Genomic DNA, 27,816 nt, shown 5'->3' with positions numbered 1-27,816 from the left:
ACAGGTTGTGCTAGCCCATCCCCAGTCACAACCAGTTGAGTTCTAAACACGAAAAAGGAAGCGTTGTATCTTTTCTGTTGTTAGGGTCCTTTATCTCACTACAAAGAGGTATTTGGCCAGACTTTACTGAAATTGTGTACAATTGTTTCTAGGGGATAATGACAGCTTTTGTCCATCGGAGCTGCTGTAATATATTTATAATGTTGTTGATTTCATGCACCAATGTTGTCTCATTGGACTCAGTGACACCAACAATGCAGAGTCAACTTGGGCTGGGAGTGGGGACTGAGTGATGCTCTAGGCATGCTGATGTCAGGGTGACCAGGACACATGCCATGGTTAAAGCGGGTCTACAACAAACAACAGCAGCTGAAAAAAAATCAAATCTCCTTAGTGGTTTCGCTCCACGTAGTTTGAATACAGAAGTTCAACATTAGATGGTTTCAATCAATGGAGTTATTTATTTATTTATTTTCCTTTTTAACCTTATAAAATGGTTTTTACCTTATAAAGTGTTGACTAAGCTATGTTCCTTGGTATGATATTCAGGACTTAAAATTTAAGAGTACTTGGGATGTGCAAGAAAATTCTCATATACTAATAGTTAATATTAGCCTACAATTCGATTCTGATGTTGATCTAGATTTAATATATTTAGCTGTTTTAGTAGAAGTCTAAACAGAAGAAAATTATCAAACTTTATAATTTTCTTTACTATTGAAGTATGTTATTTGGCAGTGATCCATAAGGTATGTATACTCACAATTCCCATTGCATACCACTCTCTGTCTCTCTCTCTCTCCTTCACTATGCTCAAGCCACACCAGCTTTCAGTTCATTTCCCGGCCAATGCAACTCATTTGCAGCCACCATCTGTCAGTGGAGACCTGCATGTTGCTATAATGTTGAAAGATTTCAGTGGAGCTTCTAGACTAAGACAGACTAGGAAGAAAGGCTTGATGAGCTTCTTCCAAAACTGGACCAATGAAAACCCTATGGATCATGACAGTCTGATACACAATTGATCACGGGGATAGTGCAGGACTGGACAACTTTTTATTCTGTTGTTCATGGGGTCACCATGAGTCGGGGCCAACTTGCCAATGAACAACAACAGATTACTCCTTGGCTATTTTTAGAATTTAATGATAGAGAGAAAGTTCATTAATAATCACTTTATGGTGGCATTAGCCAATAATTACTTCAAAACATATTACTGACTTTTTTTCTACTTCATAATTAAATTTTCCTAAAATAAAGCAAACAGATCTGTAAAAATAAATTTCTTATGCTCTCAAAAATCTGAAAAAAAAAAATTATCTCAAGTAAACCTGTATTCTAGTTTTTTTCCTAAAACTGCTCAGATTTGTATGATTTGTCTGTGAAGATCCACTGGTTTGTGTTTAAGGGCTATTCATTCTAAGGACCTCTTCACAAGACGGCTGACTCTTGAGTGTTGGCCTTCTCTCTTCAATGTTTCCTTCATGTAGGTAATGCCACTTCTTGTCTGCAGAACACTTTTTCTTGAATTCTCTTTCTTGTACTAAAGGTGCTATAGTGTACTTTTTCTTTAAGACCCAGCTCAATATCCATTTCCTTCCAACGTGTCCCAGCTATTAATCTATATTATGCCAGTCTTTGACACTTTCATATAGAGTGGATATAATGATAGCATGAACATCCTTTAAAGTTTTCTTGAAACTGCTTGAGTATTGCCTTAGTCAGGATTCTCTAAAGAAACAGAGCCAGTGAGACACATACATATATATTCACACATACATATACAGAGAGAGACAAGAGGTTTTTATATATACAGAGAGAGACAAGAGAGATAGAGATATAGAGACAGAGACAGAGGAAGAGAGATTTACTTTCAAGAAACAGCTCATGCAATTGTGAGGGCTGAAAAGTCACAAATCCATAGGTTGTGGCAGGTTGGAGATTTCTGCTGGCTCATGGAATTGTAGGGGGCTGGCAAATCCAAAATAAACAGGTCAGGTGGCAGGCTGGAAGTTTCTGCAGGCTCACATCCCAAGACCTGTAGTCAGGCAACGAGTGCAGGGTAGAGAGAGAGAGTGAGCTCTGCCAGAACATCCACTTATATTCTGGAGGCAGGCCACACCCCCAAGGAAACTCCCCTTTCAACTGATTGGTTGATTATATGAGATCACATCATGGAAGGTGATTCCATTCCATTACATTGCAGAAGAGCAACGAATCCAGTGTCTGCCAAACCACTGAGAATCATAGCCTAGCCGAGTTGACATATAAAATTAGTCATCATAAACATCATTATAATTAACAGCAGTAATGACACCACATGAGGCATTGGTGGTTCGGTGTTGTAATTCTTGCCTCCCATTCAGGGCCGACTCCAGGCAGCTGGCTGCCAACAACAACAATGACACCACGGTGCTGAGGATGCTCTCTCACTGGCCAGAGTGTAAATCCCTGCACACAGGTATTAGCTCTTCCCCAGGTTCCTCTCAGCATCTAACTCAGCACTCAGCAAGTGGCAGGCACTCAAGGCACTTCTCACTGAAAGCATGAAGGAAAAACTGAACTGTTTTACTTGAACAGTTTTTGTAATTTGGGTCAAAAGTCCTTTTCCTTTTCATGACTAAAATGAATAGCTGAGCCTGGGAAAAATAAGTACCACACTGTTCTAAACAAGAGATCAGAACTTTTATATACAAAGAAAAATACTCTAAAGTGCAAACCCCATTTGGATGTCAGAGCTTATTAGGCATATTATGGTAAAAAAAAAAATGCAGCATTGCCTCATTTGCAGTTAAAGTCCACCCCTGCTTCTACCAGCCTCACTTTTTCCCTCTACTGAATGAACTGAGAGAAGACAAGAGCTTTTTCACTTAGCAAATGGGTGGTACTGTTGTTATTCACCTTCTGGGCAATGTTATAGGATGTGTCACCCAACAGAGGTGTTTTTAAACTCACTTTAACAGTAGAGAAAGAATAATTTTACACTTATGAAAATTGTATAGTTTGTAATCCTGGAATGGGTGTCTTTAAGAGCTGATCTCATTTACTCCCTTTACAGATGGGAAAACTGAAGGCAGAGAGATTCAGCATCTAGCTCAAGGTCAAAACAGAATACAGCAAGGTCTGGGGAGCCTTTGCACCCAAGCCTCCTGTTTTCAAGTCCAGGACACTTCCCTACAGCACAGTTGAAACAGGTAATCCCAGGAAGGAAGCATGAGGAGAAGAAAGGGAGACTGAGAATACAGTAAAAGGAAGGAGAAAACAAGAGACGGTGGGGGGGAGGGCCAGGATGGTGGAATAACCAGATACTTCCAGCGATCCCTCTGACAACAAAGACTTGAAAAATCAAGTGAAACGATTTTATTTATGACAAGCTAAGAGCTCTGAAAATCAGATGCAAAGCTAGAAAATGGACTGAGCAACAGGGGGAGGGAGAGTTGGTTCAGAAGCGGAGAGGAGTTGCCGGACCTGAATCGCAGGTATCCCTCAAGCACCATTCCCGGGAGTGGCTGCGGAGGGCAGGTAGTAGCATTCGGCCGCCATTTTCTCAGGGAGAAGCAGCCAGCCGCACAGCCTACTCACACCTCCAGACCGAGAGATGAATGGCACTCTGGACAAAAGCTAAGTACTTGCATATATTTTACCGTGCCCCCACCCCCAAGCCGGCTTCAGTGGCTGTTGATTTCCTGGTGCTGGAGATAAGGCCATTTGAGTGCCCTGAGCCATGCTCCTGGATGTGGAAAAGAAATAAATTCACAACGGGGGAAAAGATAATTTGCCAGCTCCACTAACCTGGAAACCCTGGTGTTGTAGTAGCTAAGTGCTACAGCTGCTAACCAAAGGGTCAGCAGTTCAAATCCACCAGACACTCCAGTTCTACTCTGTCCCATAGGGTCGCTATGTGTTGGAATTGAATTGACGGCACTGGGTTTGGTTTTTGGTTCACTAACCTGGGGAGCTAAGGACAGAAGCAGCTCTTGTCCAGGCATAAACCGTCCATGGACTTTGAATAACTTTTCCCCCTGCATGGACCTGTGTGGGCCTATTTCAGGAGAATAGACCCTTGCTGGTGGACTGCAACTGTTTAAGCTGTGCTGTGGAAAGGCAGGTATTTGATATTTGACACCTTTTGCCTATTAAACAGGTTTCTCACCTACCCAGATCAGGGGCATAAGCACTGGTGGCTCCACTCAGGTCACCCAGCCACCCGCAACAGGGATCCAAGGATAACTGGTACCTCCCAGTCCTTACAACCAAAAGCACTGGGTGCTCGTGGTCCGTCTTCTTCTCCGTATGCTCTAGAGAAAAAGGATACCCTTTCCTCAGAGACACTCGGGGGATGGTTCTCAGCCCCCTGCCTTGTTCAGAAGCAACCAGATACTGGTAACTATGCTGAACACCCCTGCCCCTCTAAGACTGTAGGACAGAGCCTGTACCACACACTTGATGACCAGGTACCTGGACACCTGAGCTGAATCCATACAAGAAAAGTGAATGGACTCATAAGCTCATATACCTGATAATAACTCTAGCCATCTGGTGACAGGACGTCAGAGCTTCAAAGGCGAAAATAATCAAGCTAGCTCAATGAAGCAACCCATTTGGGCATATCAAAACAAAACAAAGCAAGAAACGAGGATACAGTAAGCAAACATAAAATAATTTAATACAATAACATAGATAGCTTGGAGACAACAGTCAATATCAAACCACATAAAGAAACAGACCATGATCGCTTCAACAAGCTCTCAAAACAGAGAATCAAAGGATCTTCTGCATGAAGGTACCTTCCTGGAATTATCTGAATGCAGAATTCAAAAGATTAATATACAGAACTCTTCAAGGCATTGGGAAGCAGATCAGGCAATATGCAAAAAAAGCCAAGAAACACACATATAAAACTGTTGAAGAAATTAAAAAGGTTATTCAAGAACATAATGAAAAATTTAATAAGCTGCAAGAATCCATACAGAGACAGCAATCAGAAATTTAGAAGATTAATGATAAAATTACAGCATTAGACCAGAATCGAACAAATGGAAAGCAGAATTGGTGACCTTGAAGATAAAGCACTTGGCACCAATATATTTGAAGAAAAATCAGATAAAAGAATTAAAAAAAATGAAGAAAGCTTAAGAATCATGTGGGACTCTATTAAGAGAAATAACCTGTGAGTGACTGGAGTACGAGAACAGGGAGGGAACAGGGAGGGATAACAGAAAATACAGAGAGAATCGCTGAGGATTTCTTGGCAGAAAATTTCCCTGATATCGTGAAAGATGAGAAGATATCAATCCAAGATGCTCATCGAACTCCACATAAAGTAGATTTTAAAAAGAGAGCCACCTAGACATATTATAATCAAACTTGCCAAAACCAAAGATAAAGAGAGAATTTTAAGAGCAGCTAGGGATAAACGAAAAGTCACTGACAAAGGACAGTCAATAAGAATAAGCTTGGATTACTTGGCAGAAACCATGCAGGCAAGAAAGCAATGGGATGACTTATATAAAGCATTGAAGGAAAAAAATTGCCTGCCAAGAATCATATATCCAGCAAAACTGTCTCTTAAATATGAAGGTGAAAATAGAACATTTCCAGATAAACATAAAATTAGGGAATTCGTAAAAACCAAACCAAAACTATAAGAAATACTAAAGGGAGTTCTTTGGTTAGAAAATCCATAATATCAGGTATCAACCCAAGACTAGAACACTAGACAGAGCAATAAGATGTTAACCAAGACAGTGAAATCACAAAAATAAATCATTATAAAAAAAATGCTCAAAACAGGGAAACAGCAATGTAATTAGGTAAATGAAGACAACATTAAAATAATAAAGAGGGACCAAGAAATGTAGTCATAGATCGTTTATATGGAGAGGAAGACAAAGCGATATAAAGAAATAAAAGTTAGGTTTAAACTTAGAAAAATAGGGGTAGATATTAAGGTAACCACAAAGGAGACTAACTATCCTACTCATCAAAATAAAATATGAGAAAAAAATAGAGACTCAGCACAAACAAAATCAACTACAACAAATACGAGGAAAAGACAATATATAAAGTAAACTACTCAGCACAGAAAATTCAGTGGGGGAAAAAAAACTATCCACAACACATAAAAAAAGACATCAAAATGACAGCATTAAACTCATATCTATCCATAATTATGCTAAATGTTAATAGACTAAATGCACCAATAAAGAGACAGAGAGTGGCAGAATGGATTAAAAAACAAGATCCGTCTATATGCTGCCTACAAGTGACACACCTTAGTCTTAGAGACACAAACAAACTAAAACTCAGGGGATAGAAAAAAATATATCAAGCAAACAACAATCAAAAAAGAGCAGGAGTGGCAATATTAATTTCTGACAAAATAGACTTTAAAGTTAAATCCATCATAAAGGATAAGGAAGGACACTATATAATGATTAAAGGGACAATATACCAGGGAGCATACAACCATATTAAATATTTATGCACCCAGTGACAGGGCTGCAAGACACATAAAACACTCTAACCACATTGAAAAGTGAGATAGATAGACAGCTCCACAATTATAGTAGGAGACTGCAACATACCGCTTTCAGTGAAGGATAGGACATACAGAAAGAAGCTCAATAAAGACATGGAAGATCTAAATGCCACAATCAACCAACTCAACCTTATAGACATATACAGAACACTCCACCCAACAGCAGCCAAGTATACTTTCTTTTCTAGTGCACATGGAACATTCTCTAGAATAGACCACATATTAGGTCATAAAGCAAGCCTTAGCAGAATCCAAAACATCAAAATATTACAAAGTATCTTCTCTGACCATAAGGCCTTAAGAGTAGAAATCAGTAAGAGAAAAAGCAGGGAAAAGAAATTAAACACTTGGAAACTGAACAATACCCTGCTCAAAAAAGACTGGATTATAGAAGACATTAAGGATGGAATAAAGAAATTCATAGGATCCAATGAGAATGAAAACACTTCCTATCAGAACCTTTGGGACACAGCGAAAGCAGTGCTCAGAGATCAACTGATATCAGTAAATGCACACATACAAAAAGAAGGGCCAAAATGAAAGAATTATCCCTACAACTTGAAAAAATAGAAAGAGAGCAACAAAAGAAACCTTCAGGCACTAGAAGAAAGGAAATAAAAAAAATTAGAGCAGAACTAAATGAAACAGAAAAACAATTGAAAGAATTAACAAGACCAAAAGCTGGTTCTTCGAAAAAATTAACAACATTGATAAAGCATTGGCCAAAACTGAACAAAAGAAAAACAGGAGAGGAAGCAAATAACCCGAATAAGAAATGAGATGGGCAATATTACAGCAGACCTAACTGAAATTAAAAGAATTAGATTACTACAAAAAATTGTTCTCTAACAAATTTGAAAACCTAGAAGAAATGGATGAATTCCTAGAAACACACTACCTACCTACACTAACACAAACAGAGGTAGAACAACTAAATAGACCCATAACAAAAGAAGAGATTGAAAACGTAATCAGAAAACTCCCAACAAAAAAAAGTCCTGGCTGGGACAGCTTCACTGCAGAGTTCCACCAAATTTTCAGAGAAGAACTAACACCTCTAATATTAAAGGTATTTCAGAACATAGAAAAGGATGGAATACACCCAAACTCATTCTATGAAGCCAGCATATCCCTGATACCAAAGCCAGGTAAAGACACCACAAAAAAAGAAAATTATACACCTATATCCCTTAGGAACTTAGCTGCAAAAATCCTCAACAAAATTCTAGCCAATAGAATTCAACAACATATCAAAAAAATAATTCACCATGATCAAGTGGGATTCATACCAGGTATGCAGGGATGGTTCAACATCAGAAAAACAATTAATGCAATCCATCATATAAATAAAACAAAAGACAAGAATCACATGATTTTATCAATTGATGCAGAAAAGGCATTTGACAAAGTTCAACACCCATTAATGATAAAAACTTTCAGCAGAGTAGGAATAGAAGGAAAATTCCTCAACTTAATAAAGGGTATTTATACAAAGCCAACAGCCAATATCATCCTAAATGGAGAGAGTCTGAAAGCATTCCCCTTGAGATCGGGAACCAGACAAGGATGCCCTTTATCACCACTCTTATTCAACATTGTGCTGAAGGTCCGAGCCAGAGCAATTAGGCTAGATAAAGAAATAAATTGCATCCAGATCGGTAAGGAAGAAGCAAAAGTATCTCTATTTGCAGATGACATGATCTTATACACAGAAAACCCTAAAGAATCCTCAAGAAAACTACTGAAACTAATAGAAGAGTTCAGCAGAGTATCAGGATAGAAGACAAACATATAAAAATCAGTTGGATTCCTCTATACCAACAAAAAGAACTTCAAAGAGGAAATCACCAAATCAATACTATTTACAATAGTCCCCAAGAAGATAAAATACTTAGGAATAAATCTTACCAGAGATGTAAAAGACCTATACATAAAAAGCTACAAGACACTACTGCAAGAAACCAAAGGAGACCTACATAAGTAGAAAAACATACCCTGGTCATGGATAGGAAGACTTAACATTGTAGAAATGTCTATTCCACCAAAAGCCATCTATAGGTACAATGCAATTCTGATCCAAATTCCAATGACATTTTTTAAAGAGATGGAGGAACAAATCACCAACTTCTTATGGAAGGTAAAGAGGCCCTGGATAAGTAAAGCATTACTGAAAAAGAAGAACAAAGTGGGAGGCCTCACTCTACCTGATTTTAGAACTTTTATACTGCCAGAGTAGTCAAAACAGCCTGGTACTGGTACAGCAACAGATACATAGACCAAAGGAACAGAATTGAGAATCCAGACATAAATCCATCCACATATGAGCAGCTGATATTTGACAAAGGCCCCAAAACAGTTAAATGGGGGAAAAGACAGTCTTTTTTAACAAATGGCACTGGCATAACGGGATATCCATTTGCAAATAAATGAAACAAGACCCATATCTCACTCCATGCACAAAAATGAGCTCAAAATGGATCAAAGACCTAAATAGAAAATCTAAAATGATAAAGATTATGGAAGAAAAAATAGGGACAATGCTAGGAGCCCTAATAGTGGCATAAACGGTATATAAAACATTACTAACAATGCAGAAGAGAGCTGCTAAAAAATTAAATACCTATGCTCATCCAAGGACTTCACCAAAAGAGTAAAAAGACTACCTACCGACTGGGAAAAAGTTTTTAGCTAGGACATTTCCGATCAGTGTCTGATCTCTAAAATCTACATGATACTGCAAAAACTCAACAACAAAAAGACAAATAACCCAGTTAAAAAACGGGCAAAGCATATGAACAGACACTTCACTAAAGAAGACATTCAGGTGGCTAACAGATACACGAGGAAATGCTCACAATCATTAGCCAGTAGAGAAATGCAAATCAAAACTACGATGAGATTCTATCTCGCTCCAACAATTCTGGCATTAATCCAAAAAACACAAAATAATAAATGTTGGAGAGGGTGTGGAGAGGCTGGAACACTTACACGCTACTGGTGGGAATGTAAAACGGTACCACCACTTTGGAAGTTGATTTTGCACTTCCTTAGAAAACTAGAAATAGAACTACCATATGATCCAGCCATCCTACTCCTAGGTATACAGCCAAGAGAAATAAGAGCCTCTACACGAACAGATACATGCATGCACATCATGTTCACTGCAGCACTGTTTACAATAGCGAAAAGCTGGAAGCAACCAAGGTGCCCATCGATGGATGAATGGATAAATAAATTATGGTATATTCACCCAATGGAATATTATGCATTGATAAAGAACAACGATGAATCTGTGAAATATTTCATAACATGGAAGAATCTGGTAGGCATTTGCTGAATGAAATTAGTCTGCTGCAAAAGGACAAATATTGTATAAGACCACTATTATAAGAACTCAAGGAACAGTTTAAACAGAGAATATTCTTTAATGGTTAAGAGAAGGGGGAGGGAGGAGAGGAGGCAGAGAGGTTTTCACTAATTAGATAGTAGATAAGAACTATTTTAGGTGAAGGGAAAGACAACACACAATACATGAGAGGTCAGCACAACTGGACTAAACCAAAAGCAAAGAAGTTTCCTGAATAAACTGAATGCTTCGAAGGCCAGTGTAGCAGGGGTGGTGATTTGGGGACCATGGTTTCAGGGGACATCTAAGTCAATTGGCATAATAAAATCTATTAAGAAAACTGCATCCCACTTTGGAGAGTGGCATCTGGGGTCTTAAATGCTAGCAAACGGCTATCTAAGATGTATCAATTGGTCTCAACCCACCTGGAGCAAAGGAGAATGAAGAACACCAAAGACACAAGGTAATTATGAGACCAAGAGGCAGAAAGGGCCACATAAACCAGAGACTATATCAGCCTGAGACCAGAAGAACTAGATGGTTCCCGGCTACAAGCGATGACTGTCTTGACAGGGAACACAACAGAGAACCCCTGTGGGAGCAGAAGAGCAGTGGGATGCAGACTTCAAATTCTTGTTAAAAGAGCAGACTTAATGGTCTGACTGAGACTAGAAGGACCCCCGAGGTCATGGTCCCCAGATCTTCCGTTAGCCCAAGACAAGAACCATTCCCTAAGCCAACTCTTTAGATAGGGATTGGACTGGACTATCGAATAGACAATGATGCTGGTGAAGAATGAGCTTCTTGGATCAAGTAGACACATGAGACTATGTTGGCATCTTCTGTCTGTAGGGGAGATGAGAGGGTAGAGGGGTCAGAAGCTGGCCGAATAGACATGAAAACAGAGAATGGAGGGAAGGAGTGTGCTGTCTCATTAGGGGGAGAGTAATTAGGAGTATATAGCAAGAGGTTTATAAATTTTTGTATGAGAGGCTGACTTGACTTGTAAACTTTCACTTAAAGCACAATAAAAATAATAAAAAAAAAAGACAAGAGGGGGAGGAATAAAACAGCAGTGAAACAGAGAAAACTGAGGAGAATGAGTGGAGCAGGAAAGAGAAAGCAATGAAAACTGAGCAGAGTAATAGTGAAGTCCTTAAATCACAGTTGTTTTAGTAATACCCCAAATTACGTGCCTACTTTTAATGTCATCAAAAATAAAATCTTTAACATCAATACCAAAAGAGATCGGTTAAACAATTGGGATTAAAAAAACACAAGGTCTGTCTTGCCCGTTGACCTGGGTCTGGGATCCTGGTGTGAACTATCAGAGGGGTTTGGCTCTTCCATTCATGGAGCCTCTCCAGACACACGAGAAAGGTCTGATGTCTAGTTATGGTCTCTGTCTGGTCTATATCAGATCTAGAATCCTGTTTGAAATCCAGAGTGACATCAACTAATTTCATTTGTCTAAAACTTACCAGGAAACTCTAGTGGTGAAGTGATTAAGTGCTGTGGCTGCTAATCAAAAGGTTGGCAGTTCAAATCCACCAGGTGCTCTTTGGAAACTCTATGGGGCAGTTCTACTCTGTCCTATAGGGTCACTAGGAGTCAGAATCAACTTGACAACAATGGGTTTGGTTTTTTTGGTTTTTAAAAACTTACCACTGATAGTTTACTATGTGTTATTCAGGGTAGAGGGGATGACAAAGACAATAAATTGTATTCCTTCAGGATACTTAAAGTTGGAGATGTTTAGTTGCCATTGAGTCAGCTTCAACTCCTAGAGACCCCATGTACAACAGAACAAGACGCTGCTCCATCCTGTGTTATCTCCACAATCACTTGTATGGTTGCGTCCATTGTGTATTTTGAGTGCCTTCCAACCTGGGGGGCTCATCTTCCAGCACTATACTGGACAATATTCTGTTGTGATTCATTGGCTAATTTTCAGAAATGGATGATCAGGTCTTTCTTCCTAGTCTGTCTTAGTTTGGAAGCTCTGCTGAAACCTGTCCATCATGGCTGAACCTGCTGGTGTTTGAAATACTGGCAGCACAGCTTCCAGCATAATAACAGCCACAGTATGACACACTGACAGATGGGTGGTGGAAGTTATGAAGAAGATACGTATATTAAGGAAGTTAAATAAAAATACAAGAGTGTGTATGATTAAATGTGAAAGAATGAGAGAAGCAGCAAATGCTACAGGAATTCAGTGCCACAACCAGCATTTGGCCAGACGTGACCTGGAAAGTAAAGGACAATTATTGCTGCCTAAAGAAAACTTCCTTTCATCCCTTCATTCAATAAGCACCTATTTAGCATACAGAGGGACCAGAATCTGGGGCATAATAACGAATAACACATATCCCCTACCCCAAGGAGCTTAGAGTCTAGCGAGGAACACACACACGTAAAAACTGATGCAGACGCAGTCACAGAGATCTGGAAACAGCCTTAGTACATGGCTTCTTACAGTGCTCAGCTGGCCAAATGCATCAATAACATGCAAATTTCCATCCCTAATCCACCTAGCTGTCCTGAATGACACATGATTTCCCCATATATTTAGATGAGGATCACCTAGACCATGTGGCCCATAGGGATTTCATGTCTGATAGAGTAACACTTTAATCAATCAATAAAACTAAATCCATTGCCTTTGAAGGTAAGAGGATAAGTCATCATTTCTGAAATGTCCCCCTAGGTGCCTGAGTGTATAGCACGTTTTCTTGTTGAGAGTGCCTCATTGTTCTGCCAAAATCCTCTATGTAGACTGCTTTAGAATGAAGACCACTCAAATCACATAAGGCGTCATTCAACAGATTTATGATTACATTATATAATTTCAGTATGTGTCTAATTCACTAGCTGACTCACACAGGGGGTGAATGGGGCCTAGGATTAAATGGCAGGAGGATTTGTATTCTCCAGTCTGAGCTTCCCCAGGACTTAGTACAGAGCTGTGCCCACCGCAGGTGCTCAAGTGCTTGTGGGCCAATTCCTTAGGCCCAGCCAAACACTTTGTACCCCAGGGCCAGGCTGAGTTCAGAGACAAAAGGCCATTCTTCTGGGCACATACAGACCACGTTTGCCATTTAGATGCACAGTGGTGGCAAACAGTCCAAGAGAGGGTGCGTGACAATTCTTTTTTTTAATTAAGAATGTTCTAGTATTGAAAGGGCCACATAAACCGGAGACTACATCCACCTGAGACCAGAAGAACTAGATAGTACCTGGCTACAACTGATGACTGCCCTGACAGGGAACACAACAGAGAACCCCTGAGGGAGCAGGAGAGCAGTGGGATGCAGACCCCAAATTCTCAAAAAAGAACAGACTTAATGGTCTGACTGAGACTAGAAGGACCCTGGTGGTCATGGCCCCCAGACCTTCTGTTGGCCAAGGACAGGAACCATTCCCAAAGCCAACCCATCAGACAGGGATTGGACTGGACAATGCATGGAGAGGAATGCTGGTGAGGAGTGAGCTTCTTGGATCAGGTGGACACTTGAGACTATGCTGGCATCTCCTGCCTGGAGGGGAGATGAGAGGGTAGAGGGCATTAGAAGCTGGCGAAATGGACATGAAAAGAGAGAGTGGAGGGAGGGAGCTGCTGTCTCATTAGGCGGAGAGCAATTGGGAGTATGTAGCAAGGTGTATATAAGTTTTTGTGTGAGAGACTGACTTGATTTGTAAACTTTCACTTAAAACACAATTAAAAAAAAAAAGAATGTTCTAGTATTCTTAATAAACAGCTTGCTAGGGTTGATAAATGAATATTTCTTTTATCAGGATCGGCACAAAGCTGGTTCCTATGAGGCGGAAGTTAAAGATGTCCCAAATGTCTAGCTTCTCCAAGCTGACCCACTCCATCATCTCTAACATCAACTACTCCTCCTCATCTCAGTACTCTCCCTTCTGTCTTTGGGTTTCAAAATTTGCTACAAGGTCTCACAGAATTTATGGACCATATGAAGGAAATGGCTCACATGGTTATGGAGGCTGGCAAGTCCCAAATCTGTGGGTCAGGGGTAGGTTTCTCCTGACTCATGTGGTGTCAGGGGCCAACAAACTCAAATCAGGAGGCCAGAGGTAGGCTGCTGGCTTATGGGGCTATGGAAGCTGGCAAATTCCAGAATTGGCAGGTCAGAAGACAGGCTGCTGGTTCAAGTCCCAAGAACTGGAGGTTAGACAATGACGAGCTGGACAAAGGATCCAGATGCAGAGGGAGAGAGAGAGAGAGAGAGCCCCTGGCATGATCACTGCACATATACATTGGATGAAGGCCATGCCTCAGGGAAAGGCATGACTTGGTAAGGGCAGGACTTGTGACTCAAGATACACCGCACACCAATCCTGCCTTATTAACATATAGAGGTTAGGATTTACAACACATAAAATGGAGGATGATAAGGATAATTACATCAGCTCACAAAATGGAGGGCAGCCACACAATTCTAGGAATCATGGCCTACTCGAGTTGACACACAACACCAACCACCACCTTATTTGCATGGTCCCAACCAATCATTGTGTGGGAGTCACAAAGACTGTGGCTTAAAGGCCATATTAAGTAATCCACTGCACTGCAGTTGAGAATCTCTGGTCCAGCATCTAAGTGCTATTGATTCATGATTTGAACATCACAGTCAATAAGCACAACATAATTTTTAAAGGAAGATCTCATACATTTGGTTTTTCAGAAATTTATAGAAAGGAAAATCTGCTCCATGATCCGAGTAAGGTAGCTTCCAGGCATCAAGAATTATCAACAACGTAAAAGGCATCATTATTCAGTCAAGACTTGCGCTGCAGTGCTTCCTCCCTGCCAAGTAAATCAGGATTTAGCTGGACTGGGCTATTAATCTCTGTTCCTGACAGAGTGAGGCAGAGCTGCACTGAAGCCTGATGTAAACACAGGCGTTAGTACAGGGATGATGATTGATCTGTGTATCTGTAACACCTGTCAGGTGCCCGCACCACGCGTGGTGCCCTGCTGCCAGTACTATTACACAATTAAGCGTGGGGACTGGAAAGCTAATTGCATCACATCACTGCTCATTTCCAGCCTCATGATTCTTACAGCAGCTGCTTCAGACACAAGTCTAAATACTGTGTGCAAGGATTAGAGGTGTGCTTCTTCCTTGACTTCCATTCTGTCAGCCTGCCAAAGGAGGGCACCGATGAGAACATCAGTTAAGCCCCCTCCCCTGGCCCCCAGGGCATGAATGAGTTCCCCCTGCTTTCTGCACATTCCTTGAAGCTGTATTTAGGGTAGGCTTGCTAGTGAGTGGTGTGTGTGGGTATGGTATGTGTATGTGTGATGTGTGTGTGTGGTGTGTAGGGTACGTGTGTGTAGGGTTTGTGTGGTACAAGACGCGCGTGTATGTGTGGTATGATGTGTGGTGTGAGGTGTGTGTGTATGAGGTGTGTGGTATAATGTGCGTGGTATGGGGGTGTGGTATGTGAGGTATGCGTGTGTGCATGTACGTGTATATATGGTGTATATGTGATGGGTATGTGGTATATGTGTATGCTGTAAGGGGTGTGTGCGTGTGTGTGATGTGAGGTGTTTTTGGGTATGTATGTGGTGTGTGGAGGTGTGGTATGTGAGGTGTGTGTGTGCGTATGTGATGTGAGATGTCTGGGTATGTACATGGGGTGTGTGTGTGTGTGTGATATGTGTGGGGTGGGGTGTGTGTGTATTGTAAAGATGAAGTGCTCTAATATTACTGCTGGCTCAGACTGGAGTATTCCGCAATATGGCCAAGCTGGCCTCCTTGTTATTCCTCCAAAAAGCACAGCTCTTCCAGCGTTCAGACCTTGCATTTGCCATCCTCTCTGCTCTAAGGCTCTTCCTTAAGGGTTTATAAATGCATACATGAATGTATATTGACAAGGATCAGAAATGAATTAAACAGTTCTATCTTTTCATGTGTTATTTTTGGTAACATGTTTTACACCAATCTTTTTTCTGCTACTCTTTTTCTACCCCGCCCCTCCAGTCATAACAGCCCCAGGCTCTTATGTTATGTAGGGTTGTGTTAACGTGTTTGTAGGTCAGAACGTACTAGGTACAAGTTTTGTTGTCTAATGGGTAAAGCTGACAATGGCCTTCTTCCTCCTTGTAGAGGCCACTGACCGATAATCTCCTCAGATCCAGGACGTGGAATAGCAGACCCTTGTCACCAGGTCTATAAGAATAAGTAGGTCAGTGTACTACAGGGGGGACTGAGGGGCCGCAAGAGCCAGGCACCTATAGAAAGACAGGAGCCTGACATCTTCCAGCTCTGCCTAGATCTGAATCTTTCCTCACATACAGACACCGCAGCAGTAGCCACTACCCATCGGCAATCTTGTCAAGACCTTGTCTGTACCACCAAAGAGCACAGGCCAGGTTCTCACCCAACTCTTTCCAGAGTGGAGGACGGGTCTAACAGCCCTGGGACCTACAACTGTATTCCCAGCTCATGGCATTTGGAATCTGTTCATCACAGGATGCCCTTTTCCCCCTAAAGAAGCCCAGCCAGAGCCTGCAGCTGTTGATGGTTCTGGCAGCTGTGATCTCTTTGCTGGATCAGGGCTGGAGGCTGTTTATATTTAGATAGTGGAAATGCTGTTGAAGCCCTCAATCTTGATGGTTTCACTCCTGATATGCAGCAGGGTGAGGAAGGAGATGTAGAAAATCTGAGGCACTGCACAAGCACTCTGTTCACCCCCTCTGTCCCTGCTTCTCCCAGAGTTGTAATCAGCACAGACGTTTCCCAAAGAGGGCCCACCAAGACGTAAGAAAAGTGACCTCTCCTCTGACCATCAACATTACCATCACTGAAATTACCTCTGACACTGTCTTCATCATTACAAGAGTTGTCGTCATCATCGATATTGCCATTTTTTTTTAATTTTCTTGCTATTGTCATTTTTTTCTTCTTCATCATTATTGTCAACATTATCATCATCGCTGTTGTCACCAATCACCATTATTACAGCTATACCCATGATTCAAGTCTTGCTTTTAACCCTAGCCTCCAGCAATAGCTTCTTTTCTGTACTTAAGGTTTTCTGCAATTTTAAAGCCTCTATTTTTCCTTCCTCAGTGGCCTTAGATGCCACTATGTCACTAGTCTATAACCTAAATGCCAGGGGGAAAATGCCAAGATTTTAAAGGAGGCGCAACTAACCAAGATTTACTTTGCTTCCTAGTCGAAGCTTGTCTTCTCCACTGCCATATTCCCAGGGCTTATCACAGCACCAGGTACACATTTCCTGGGTCACCCTCCCAACACCATTGTCTAATGTTGACACTGACCCTAGTCTTCTTCCTCCACATGGAAGCCATCACAATGCCTTGGACATGGTAGACATTCAATAAATACTTACTGACGGGATTTGTTTGTTTGTTTGTTTTGACTACAAATCGGTGTATGCATCATTACTGATTAATGGTAAACTTGCCAAGCTTAGTTCTTCCATTTCAAATGCAAATACACTGTGAAGTAAACTCTTTGTTTAGGATACATTTGAATGCTGTGATACAAAAAAGACCCTAGAAAATGATGCTTGAGCTTGCATGAGAGTAACAGAAAGAAAGCTTTGGAAAATGATAAAGATGGAATGTTTTATTAACAAAAACAGGTTTGGATTCACCTATGGTGGTTTTGCTTCATCTGTTCTCCACGTGCCTTCTTGGAAGTAGGATGGTTGGAGAGACTGCACTGGACAATGATATGGGCCACTTTGCCAAACAAGTGACAATCGTCTATCATCACAGAACCACCTATATTGTTTTGCACACTGTAGTTTAATAAGCAGATGGTATCTGAGATCATAAAAGGCTGAATTTTCCCCATCCGCAGAGAGAACTGAAGAGAACATGACCCTCCTTGTTCCTGTTCTCCTTCTCCATACACCTTCTTCTACCCGTGCTCATACCTAAAGTCCTCAGTTTTATAAGAAGACAATGATTAGATAGGGTGAGATTCACACAAAACATGAAAACTTATTCACTAATTTACTCAAATAATTACTTTATCCATTAGTTCAGATATATAACACAGTTAATCAAAAGTGACCAAGCTGTTAAGGAGTCTGGACACTTGTTCTAAGACACTGTTTAACTGGACTAAGGAATTATTAATGGCATAAATAAGAGCTGTATTTAAATACTTGAAGTTCATCATATAGCAAAGGAGAGAGATTTTATTGTGTTGCTTTAAAATGATACTCTCTAATACGGTAACCACTAAACTTAAATAGCTAAATGTAAATAGCTAAATATGTGGCTATTTAAATTTAAATTAATTGAAAATAAATAAAACTACGTATTTAGCTCCTCAGTCACTCTAGCCACATTTCAAGTGCTTAATAGCCACATGCAGCTAGTGGCTGCTGTACTGGACAGCGCAGATAACAGAACATTTCCATCGTCACAGAACGTTCTATTGAATAATGCTGTCTAGATGGCGGACCAAGTTTTCAGAGGTAGGAAGTTTTAAAAAGTAAACTCTAATCAGCCTAAAGAAGAACTCAAAACATATAACTGCCCAGTCTTGAAGAGGGCAGTCCACAGGGAAGGAACTTAGTAACCAGAGACAGGAACTTTCTTTCTCAGAGATGTTGTGCTGGAGAGTGACGTGGATACTTGCCAACATGCCTTCTACTTCAAAATTCTATGATTCTATGAACCATAAAAAAAACAAGCAAACAAATCTGTTGATGTCCAGTCGATTCTAACTCATAGGACAGAGTAGAACTGCCCCAGAAGGTTTCCAAGGAATGGCTGGTGGATTTGAACTGCTGACCTTTTGGTTAGCAGCCATAGCTCTTAACCACTACACCACCAGCATTTCCTATGAACTATACGCTAGGTTAAAGTAAAAAAAAGTAGTACATGAAAAAATACACATTTATGTTTAGAAAGACTTAAAAAAAAGGGGGGTGCAAGAGAGCACCTGTTTCATATGCAGTCAACTAATAACCATAATATAAGCAGAAGGAATGCCAAGACTAATCAAAATTCTTAAATCATATCCAGACAAGAAACACAGCTGATGTCTACACCCCACCCAAATCCACTGCCAACAAAACTAACAAAATAAAAAATAAACAAAAAAAATAACCAACAAATCTACAAACACCCACACTCTGGTGACAGCTGAAGAAAGACTTGGGTAAACTGATTCCTAAGGGCCATCCAGCTTCTGCTTGCCTTTGATTAATGGCATTGAGAGAAGAGACTAATAGATCACAGTTGAACAGGACTCCTGCTCATTGGGGCGGGGGTGGGGGGAATGTTTAACCACCAAGCTACCAGGCAACCAGCCACATGCAGATCTGAATTTATACCACAGTAAAGAAGAGGTACGAAGAGAGAGACCTTAAGATTATTTTAAAATGACAATTGAATTTGATTTAATTTAGAAAACCTTATTTTAGGAATACATAATTATTAATTATGCGAGTCTCATGGATATTTGGTTTCAACAGAAAAGCTAGCTATTTTATTTTTGAACATTATTAAAACTTCCTCCATCTGAGGTAGGCAGTTAAGTATAACTTGTTGAGCTAAGCCCTAGAATAAATTCTAGAAGCCAAACCCAAACCAAACCCGTCACTGTTGAGTCAATTCCGACTCACAGGGACCCTATAAGACAGAGTAGAACCTCCCCATAGAGTTTCCAAGGAGTGCCTGGTGGATTTGAACTGCTGACCATTTAGTTAGCAGTCATAGCTCTCAGCCCCTACGCCACCAGGGTTTCCAGAATAAATCCTAGAATAAGGTAATAAAAAGAGGCAAAAAGGTCCAAATAATGAGCAACCTAGGATCAGGGATACTTCTCATTGTAATAAAACCAAAGAAATCAAACCCACTGCTGTCGAATTGATTCCAACTCAGTGACCCTATAAGACAGAGTAGAATTGCCCTATAGGGTTTCCAAGGCTGTATCTTTATGGAAGCAGGCTGACACATCTTTCTCCCATAAAATGGCCGGTGGGTTTGACCTGCTGACCTTTTGGTTAATAGCCTACTGCTTTAATCACTGTGCCACCAGGGCTCTTAGCTAGGGGAAAAAGTAATTTGAGGGGGTACTGTAAACCTAAGGTATATATTATTTTCTAAGGAAGACATACTAAACTAACATCACATTGCCACTCCAAAGAATCTAAGAGAACTGGTCTCCTCCCTATTAGCTGGAATTAAAATATACACAAAAGTTCACTGTCAGTATCTCTTAGACTAAGCCATTCCAAACAGGGAAAGATCCCTCCCTCCTCAGTGAGACACCTCCCGGGCACCCAGAGGTGGGGGTGGGACGAGGAAAAGCAGTATTTACTGAGCGTGATTACAGCATATCAGAAGGAGAAGCCACAAGGGCCCCTGCTCTGTGGTTCGCTGACCTGGGATCTCAGCTACTCCCCATTATCATTTGGATGAGCAGATGGGATTAGGAAAAAAATGCCTTGTCCCTATGACACACATATTAAAGCCGACTGAAGCTGCCACGGGCTGCAGCTGCATCCTTGCAAAACGTGGCGCGGTTCGCGATGTTACTACCTTATACTGACTGATCAATTCCTTGTACAGAATACTTGAAACAGGTCAGCCTTATGCATGCGTGAGCAGGCAATCCTATGCCATATCTGTAAGAGACAGAAACACACCCATGCGAGGCAGCAAAGAGGGACAGAGACAACAACGTATCAGAAAAATTGCCCTGGGGTTGAAAAGACAGGTTTCAGTCTTGATGTTACCACTAATGAGTCGTGTGACTCAAGGCGAATCAACTTCATCTCTCCAGACTTGAATATCCTCATCTATAAAACAGGGAGTGGTCTCGATGATGTCAGAAAGTTCCATTTCGGCTCAGTAATGCTACTTTTTATGATGCTCTTTTTGGCTGAGAGGCTGAAAGGTTAGTGAAAGAATAAAAACCAGTGTGGTCTCCACAGAGGAGACAGCATTTATATTGGATCTCTATCATAAGTAGGATATTTTGAACAAAGAAATGTCATGGTCATCAGCAACAGTCTATGTAGGATACATAGCAGGGAAATCTGACCCAGAAGAATTAGTTAGGAAGGGGTAGTTATTACTCTAGGCAAGAGGTAAGGGAGAGTCCTGACTAAGGCAATGACAGTGGAAGTGGGGAGAAAAGAACAGGATTCCAAATCACTGGGGCAAATCATTCAATTTTGTTTGATTCAGGAACAAGGCAGCCAAGTAATGCACTAGCCAGACAAGGTCAAGGAAGTGCAGGCCTTGATTTATAGTCAGAGATCACCCGGTGTGGCAGTGCCCCTGTAGGAACTAACAGGGATGCTTTATTAGTAAATCCAACAAGAAGCACCTGTCTGGTTGGCAGGGTCAAGTTCCTCATACAGTCTGCACTTCCCTTCATGGTGGAATAGAGGCCATGATATAGTAAGTTAGGAATTTGTAGAATTGTTTTCCTTTTTTTTTCTTTCCTGCCCCTATACCATTTACTTATTATTTCATGCATTCAACAAATATTTGCTGATTAGTTATTACCCGCCAAGTGAGAGGCACTCCGAGCTTAGCGGCAGGGGAGGCAGGCATGGTTAGCAATGGCTTGAGCTGGATGCAAAGCCCAGGGTGTCTGGGAAGCTTTGAAGAAGTAAAGGAAGGAAAAATGATGTGAGTTCAGGCTGACAAGCAGGAAACAGCCATCCCAGGAAAGGTCTTATATCTCAAACTAAAAAGGTCAACAGGGCATTTTACCTCCTTGCTTCACGGTTCTTCCATTCAGTAGCCTCTCAGTTCTCCCTTCAAGATGACAGCATCAAAGGATCAACCAAAAACTCTTCGGCCTGGCCTTAACCTATCTTCTTTATCAACCTCAACTCCCACGTGGCTCACTAAGTCACTATTATGGCTTAAGTTGTCCCACCTAAAAAGATATGGAAACCCTGGTGGCGTAGTGGTTAAGTGCTATTGGCTGCTAACCAAAAGGTCAGCAGTGCAAATCCACCAGGTGCTCCTTGGAAACTCTATGGGGCAGTTCTACTCTGTCCTACAGGGTTGCAGTGAGTCACAATAGACTTGATGGCAATGGGTTCGGTTTATTTTGGCTTTAAAAAGATATGCTAAAGTATTAACCCCCGTACTTGTGAAAGTGACTGCTGGAAACAGGTCTTTGAAGACGGTGTCAGTTAACATGAGGTCATATGGGGGTAGGGTGGGTTTTAATCCAATCATAAATCCAAAAAGCCAAACCCATTGCTGTCGAGTTGATTCCGAGTCACAGCGACCCTATAAGACAGAGGTTCCCCATAGAGTTTCCAGACAGTGCCTGGTGGATTTGAACTGCTGACCTTTTGGTTAGAAGCCATAGCACTTAACCACTATGCCACCAGGGTTTCCAATCGAATCATAGTGGTGTCCTTATAAAAAAGGATAGACAGAGAGACACAGAGAGAAGGGGACCACGTGCTGATGGAGGTAGACTGGAGTGGTGGAAGACAAAGAACACCAAGGATTACCAGGAACCACCAGAAACTAGGAGAATCAAGAAGAAATCTAACCTTAGAGCCTTCAGAGGGAGCACAGCCCCGTCCACACCCTGAATTTGGAATCCTAGCTTCTGAACAGTGAGAGAATAAACTTTTGTTGTTTCAAGCCACCCAGTTTGTGGTCCTCTAAATTACAGCAGCCTAGGAAACAAATATGGGCATTGCCTGCACCAGTGGGACGAAGGATCTCTGCTACCCCTACCCTTACTGTGATCAGCCCCCTCTGTGTCTTTGTTCACCATAGTTCTCTCATCTGGAATGTCTGCTCCCCCCTTTCCTTTCTCCCAGCCTAAGGACTGAAATCATATTCATGCTGCGAGTCCCCAGCACCCAGCATTCAGCTTCCTCCAGGATCCCAAGCCCCAAAGATGGCTTCCTCCTTAGTCACTGCTCACACCCACGTGTCATGACACCTGGTGCTCCTACTGCCTTGCCTTTTCTATTCTTGGTGAGGAACTTTTTCTCCCTGTCATCAGATTTCTGAGGGTCTGGACTCAGCCTCTATACTGACAGTCTGTTGCTATCGAGTGGGTTTCGACTCATAGTGACCCTGTAGGACAGAGTAGAACTGCCCCATAGGGTTTCCAAGGCTGTAATCTTTATGGAAGCAGACTGCCACATCTTTCTCCCATGAAGGGACTGGTGGATTCGAACCGCTGGCCATTTGGTTAGCAACGGAGCACTTAACCACTGTACCACCAGGCAGAGGCGTAACTAAGGTACGGCAGGTAGGGCATGTGACCTGGGCACCTCTTGAGGATGGGTGCTAAGGAGGAGTTTCTACTGACCATGGCAGTTTCCATCACCAGCTGTGAGAGATCACTCAGCAATTTCACACTACTTGCCATGGGCCATTTTCCGTAGATGGGTCCCCGCCACCAGTGTTCCTTCTGTACAGGGACTGTGCGGTAAATACAGGCCCATTGATTTCTTGACACAGGAGTTAGGAACGCAGTAACCACATCTTCTATAGCTTAACCAGGCGTCACATATTTCACCCAAACAGCAAATAAATTCTTGCAGAAAAAAATGTTCAACATGCCTAGACTGTGAAGTAAATAAGATGCTGAAGAGGTTGCCAGAAGCTGGGGTATCGGGGAGAGAGCTTGGTTACAAAGGGGTAACATGAGGGAATTTTCTGGGATGATAGAACTGCTCGGTGTCCTGATTTGAGGTGACAGTTACACAAGTCTGTACAAGTCTTAAAACTCATAGAACTGAACGCCCCCCAAAAAGCTATAAACAGAACAAGTGAAAGAAAAATTCAATTTTTCGTCATGTTATATAGAACTACGGTCTTAAATTTAAATCAAGGAAGACATTTAACAGGGGCCGATGAATATCATAACTGCAGTTCACTAAAGGCAGAATTTTGGCATGCTTTCTGAGCTGAATAATTATAGAGATCAATTGCAAAGCATTCTTAAATATTTATAACATAAAATCCTCCTTAGTATGAAAGACCTGACAATACACTTCAAAAAAACAGATCTCTTATATGCACAACTTAACAAAAGCACGTTTGACTTAAGCAATTAAAATCATAGAAGCTGCAGTTGTTCACTGCCACCATGGGCTCCCTGAGCAATGAGGACAGGCACTCCATTCACGTGAATGCTCACAGCCCAGGACAGGCTGGGGCTGGTCGTGAGCAACCACACAGGGGTGAAGGGGCTGTCGTTCTACCCACTGATCAAGTGTATATCTCTAGAGTGCCATTTATGGGCCTGCCGTGTGAGGACTACCTTCAAGAGCTTCTATTTCCAAGGGGTCAGCAGGCAATTAGAAAACCATCATTACAGCGTTATGGATCCTGTTCTCATATATATACCAGCTGCTGTGGCGTCAACTCCAACTCATGGCGATCCCACGTGTGTCAGAGTAGGACTTCACTCCACAGGGTTTTCAATGCTTGATTTTCCAGAAGTAGACCACCAGACGTTTCTCCTGAGGTGCCTCTGGGTGGACTCAAACCACCAACATTTTAGTAGCAGCCAAGTTCATTAGCTGTTCCACCACCCAGGGACACCTGTGTTCCTATATATGAGGGATAACTGACTCCTGTAGAGTCAGAGAAGGCTTCTTCTTGAAGAGGTTTGAAGGGTGGGAAAGAATGTCCAAGAGGATGGAGGATGGAGTGTGCTCCTGGAAGAGAGCAAAAGCCCGAAGGTAAGAGAGAACAGTGTTTATCTGAGGAACTGGAAGCAGTTATGGGTGTTAGGAAGTGAGAAGCAGCAACATTGAAACGGCGCCTTCCCGAAGGGTGTCATACAAGACACCACGGGCGAGAGGTGAGAGGGGGTCATGGGGAAAGGACAAACTGAACAGCTTAAACTGGGGATGGAACGGTCAGACTGGCACTTTAGAAAGATCACCCTGAAGGCAACTTGGAGAACAGACTGACAGTGTAGCGTGGTGGGGAAGGAGGTCTGGAGGTAAAGAGACCAGTGAGAAGCAAAGATGGCTCTTCAGGCAGGAAATGAAGGTGGGCTGACCTGGGTGACGGCGTGGAGGAGGCAGAACTGGGTATATTCAAAGGCGGGAAAATGCTGGTGATGCCTGTGAGAGGCGTCTGGAAGCAGTGACGACATCCAGGGCTCTGGCAAATAGGGGACGATGGTGCTTTTCAAGACTCACTGAGATGAAGTGGGGCCAATGTGAGGGCGAAGGCCATGAGCTCTGTGTGAACATGCTGTGTGAGAGGTGCCCGTGGGTGTGTAAGCAGGCAGCAGGATGGACGGGCGTGGAGCCCAGGTGGGGTTTTGGGCCATCATCATATAGACTAGCTCTTTTCAAGCTTCAATGTGCAGACAAGTCACAGCTGCATCTCCTCAAAGTGCAGATTCTAGTTCATCAGGTTTGGGCTGGGGCCTGAGATTCTGCATTTCTAACCAGTTTCCAGATGGCACTTCTGGCACCAGTCAGAGGAACACGTTCTGGTGACAACGTCCTCAACAGTAATTGCAGGGATAGATACGCTTGCTCCACCATCTGTATGTCAGTTTGTCATACTGTGGTAGCTGGCGTGTTGCTGTGATGCTGGAAGCTATGCCACTGCCATTTCAAATACCAGCAGGGTCACCTTAGATAGACTAAGAAGACTTAGACAGACTAAGAAGAAAGTCCTGGCAATCTATTCCTGAAAATTAGCCAATGAAAACCCTACCAATCACAGAATACTGTCTGATGTAGTGCTGAAAAATGAGCCCCCAAGTTGGAAGGCACTCAAAATACACAGTGGCTGCAACAACGGACTGGAGCATCCCAACGACCATGAAGACGGGACCAGGACTGGGCAACGTTCATTTCATTCTGTTGTACATAGAGTTGCCGTGAGTCACAGCTGACTTGATAGCAATTAAAAAACAACAATACAGGCATACATTGTTTTATTGCACTTTGCTTTATTGCGCTTTGCAGATACTGCGTTTCTTACAAAGTGAAGGTTTGTGACAACCCTGCATCAATCAAGTCTATTGGTGCCATTTTTTTCAACAGTATGTGCTTCGTGCCTCTGTGTCACATTTTGGTAATTCTCACAATATTTCAAACCTTTTCGTTGTTATTATATCTGTTATGGTGATCTGTGATCTTTGATGTTACTATTGCAATTGTTTGAGGGTGCCACCTACCAAATCCATGTAAGACAGCAAACTTAATCAACAAATGTTGTATGTGTTCTGATTGCTCCAGCAACCAACTGTTCCCCTGTCTCGCTCCCTTGCCTTGGGCCTCCCTATTTCCTGAGAGACGACAATATTGAAATTAGACCAAATAATAACGCTACAACAGCCTGTAAGTGTTCAACTGAAAGGAAGAGCTGCACGTCTCTCACTTTAAATCAAAAGCTAGAAATGATCAAGCTTAGTGAGGAAGGCATATAGAAAGCCAAGACAGGCTGAAAGCTAGGCCTCTTGTGCCAAACAGTTAGCCAAGTCGGAATGCAAAGGAAAAGTTCTTAAAGAAAATTAAAAGTGCTTCTCCAGTGAACACATAAATTTTAAGAAAGCAAAACACCCTTATTGCTGATACGGAGAACGTTTTATCGGATAGAAGATCAAACCAGCCACAACATTCCCTTAATCCAAACACTACTCCAGCACAAAGCCCTAACTCTCTTCAATTCTGTGAAGGCTGAGAGAGGTAAAAAAGCTGCAGAAGAAAAGTTTGAAGCTAGAGGAGTTTGGTTCATGAGGTTTAAGGAAAAAGCAATCTTCATATTATAAAAGTGCAAGGTGAACAGCAAGAGTTGATGTAGAAGCTGCAGCAAGCTATGCAGATCTAGCTAAGATAATTAATGAGGGTGGCTACACTAAACAACAGATTTTCAGTGTAGATGCAACAGACTTACATTGGAAGAAAATGTCATCTAGGACTTTCATAGCTAGAGAGAAGTCAATGCCTGGCTTCAAAGGACAGGCTGACTCTCTTGTTAGGAGTTAATGCAGCTGTTGACTTTAAGTTGAAGCCAGTGCTCACACTTACCATTCTGAAAATCCTAGGGCCCTCAAGAATTATGCTAAATCTACTCTGCCTGTGCTCTACAAACGGAACAACAAAGCCTAGATGACAGCACAACTGTTTACAACATGGTTTACTGAATATTTTAAGCCTACTGTTGAGACCCATGCTCAGAAAAGATTTCTTTCTCAATATTACTGTTAATTGACAAGGCACACAAGAGCTCTAATGGAGATGTAGAAGGAGATTAATGTTGTTTTCATGTCTGCTAACAACATACTTTCTGCAGCCCATGGGTCAAGGCGTAATTTCGACTTTCAAGTCTTATTATCTAAGAAATATACTTCATAAGGCTATAGCTGCCATAGATAGTGATTCCTCTGATGGATCTGGGCAAAGTAAATGGAAAACCTACTGGAAAGGATTCACCATTCTAGATGCCAGTAAGAACATTTGTGAATCATGGGAGGAGGTCAAAATATCAACATTAACAGGTGTTTGGAAGAAATTGACTCTAACCCTCGTGGATGACTTGGAGGGGTTCAAGACTTCAGTAAGGAAGTAACTGCAGATGTGGTGGAAACAGCAAGAGAACTAGAAGTGAAGGCTGAAGATGTGACTGAATTATTGCAACCTCATGATAAAACTTTAATGGATGAGGAGTTGCTTCTTAGAGGTGAGGAAAGAAAGTGATTTCTTGAGATGGAATCTACTCCTGGTGAAGATGCTATGAACATGTGTTGAAATGACAACAAAGGATTTAGAATATTATGTAAACTTAGTTGATAAAGCAGCAGCAGGGTTTGAGAAGATTGACTCCAATTTTGAAAGAAGTTCTACCATGGGTAAAATGCTATGAACAGCATCACATGTTACAGAGAAATCTTTCATGAAAGGAAAAGTCAATCGATGCAGCAAACTTTATCACTGT

General features: G+C 41.7%; 1 protein-coding gene across 1 annotated transcript in view; it reads right to left on the bottom strand.

Annotated features, from left to right (window-relative positions):
- Positions 1-27,816, bottom strand: part of DPP6 (dipeptidyl peptidase like 6) — a 1,008,238-nt gene that overhangs the window by 362,118 nt on the left and 618,304 nt on the right. The gene's annotated exons all lie outside the window — the stretch shown is intronic.

The sequence above is a fragment of the Loxodonta africana genome, chromosome 22 (genome assembly GCF_030014295.1).
Source record: "Loxodonta africana isolate mLoxAfr1 chromosome 22, mLoxAfr1.hap2, whole genome shotgun sequence".
Lineage (NCBI taxonomy): Eukaryota > Metazoa > Chordata > Mammalia > Proboscidea > Elephantidae > Loxodonta > Loxodonta africana.
This window is presented reverse-complemented; position numbering and strand designations above follow the sequence as displayed.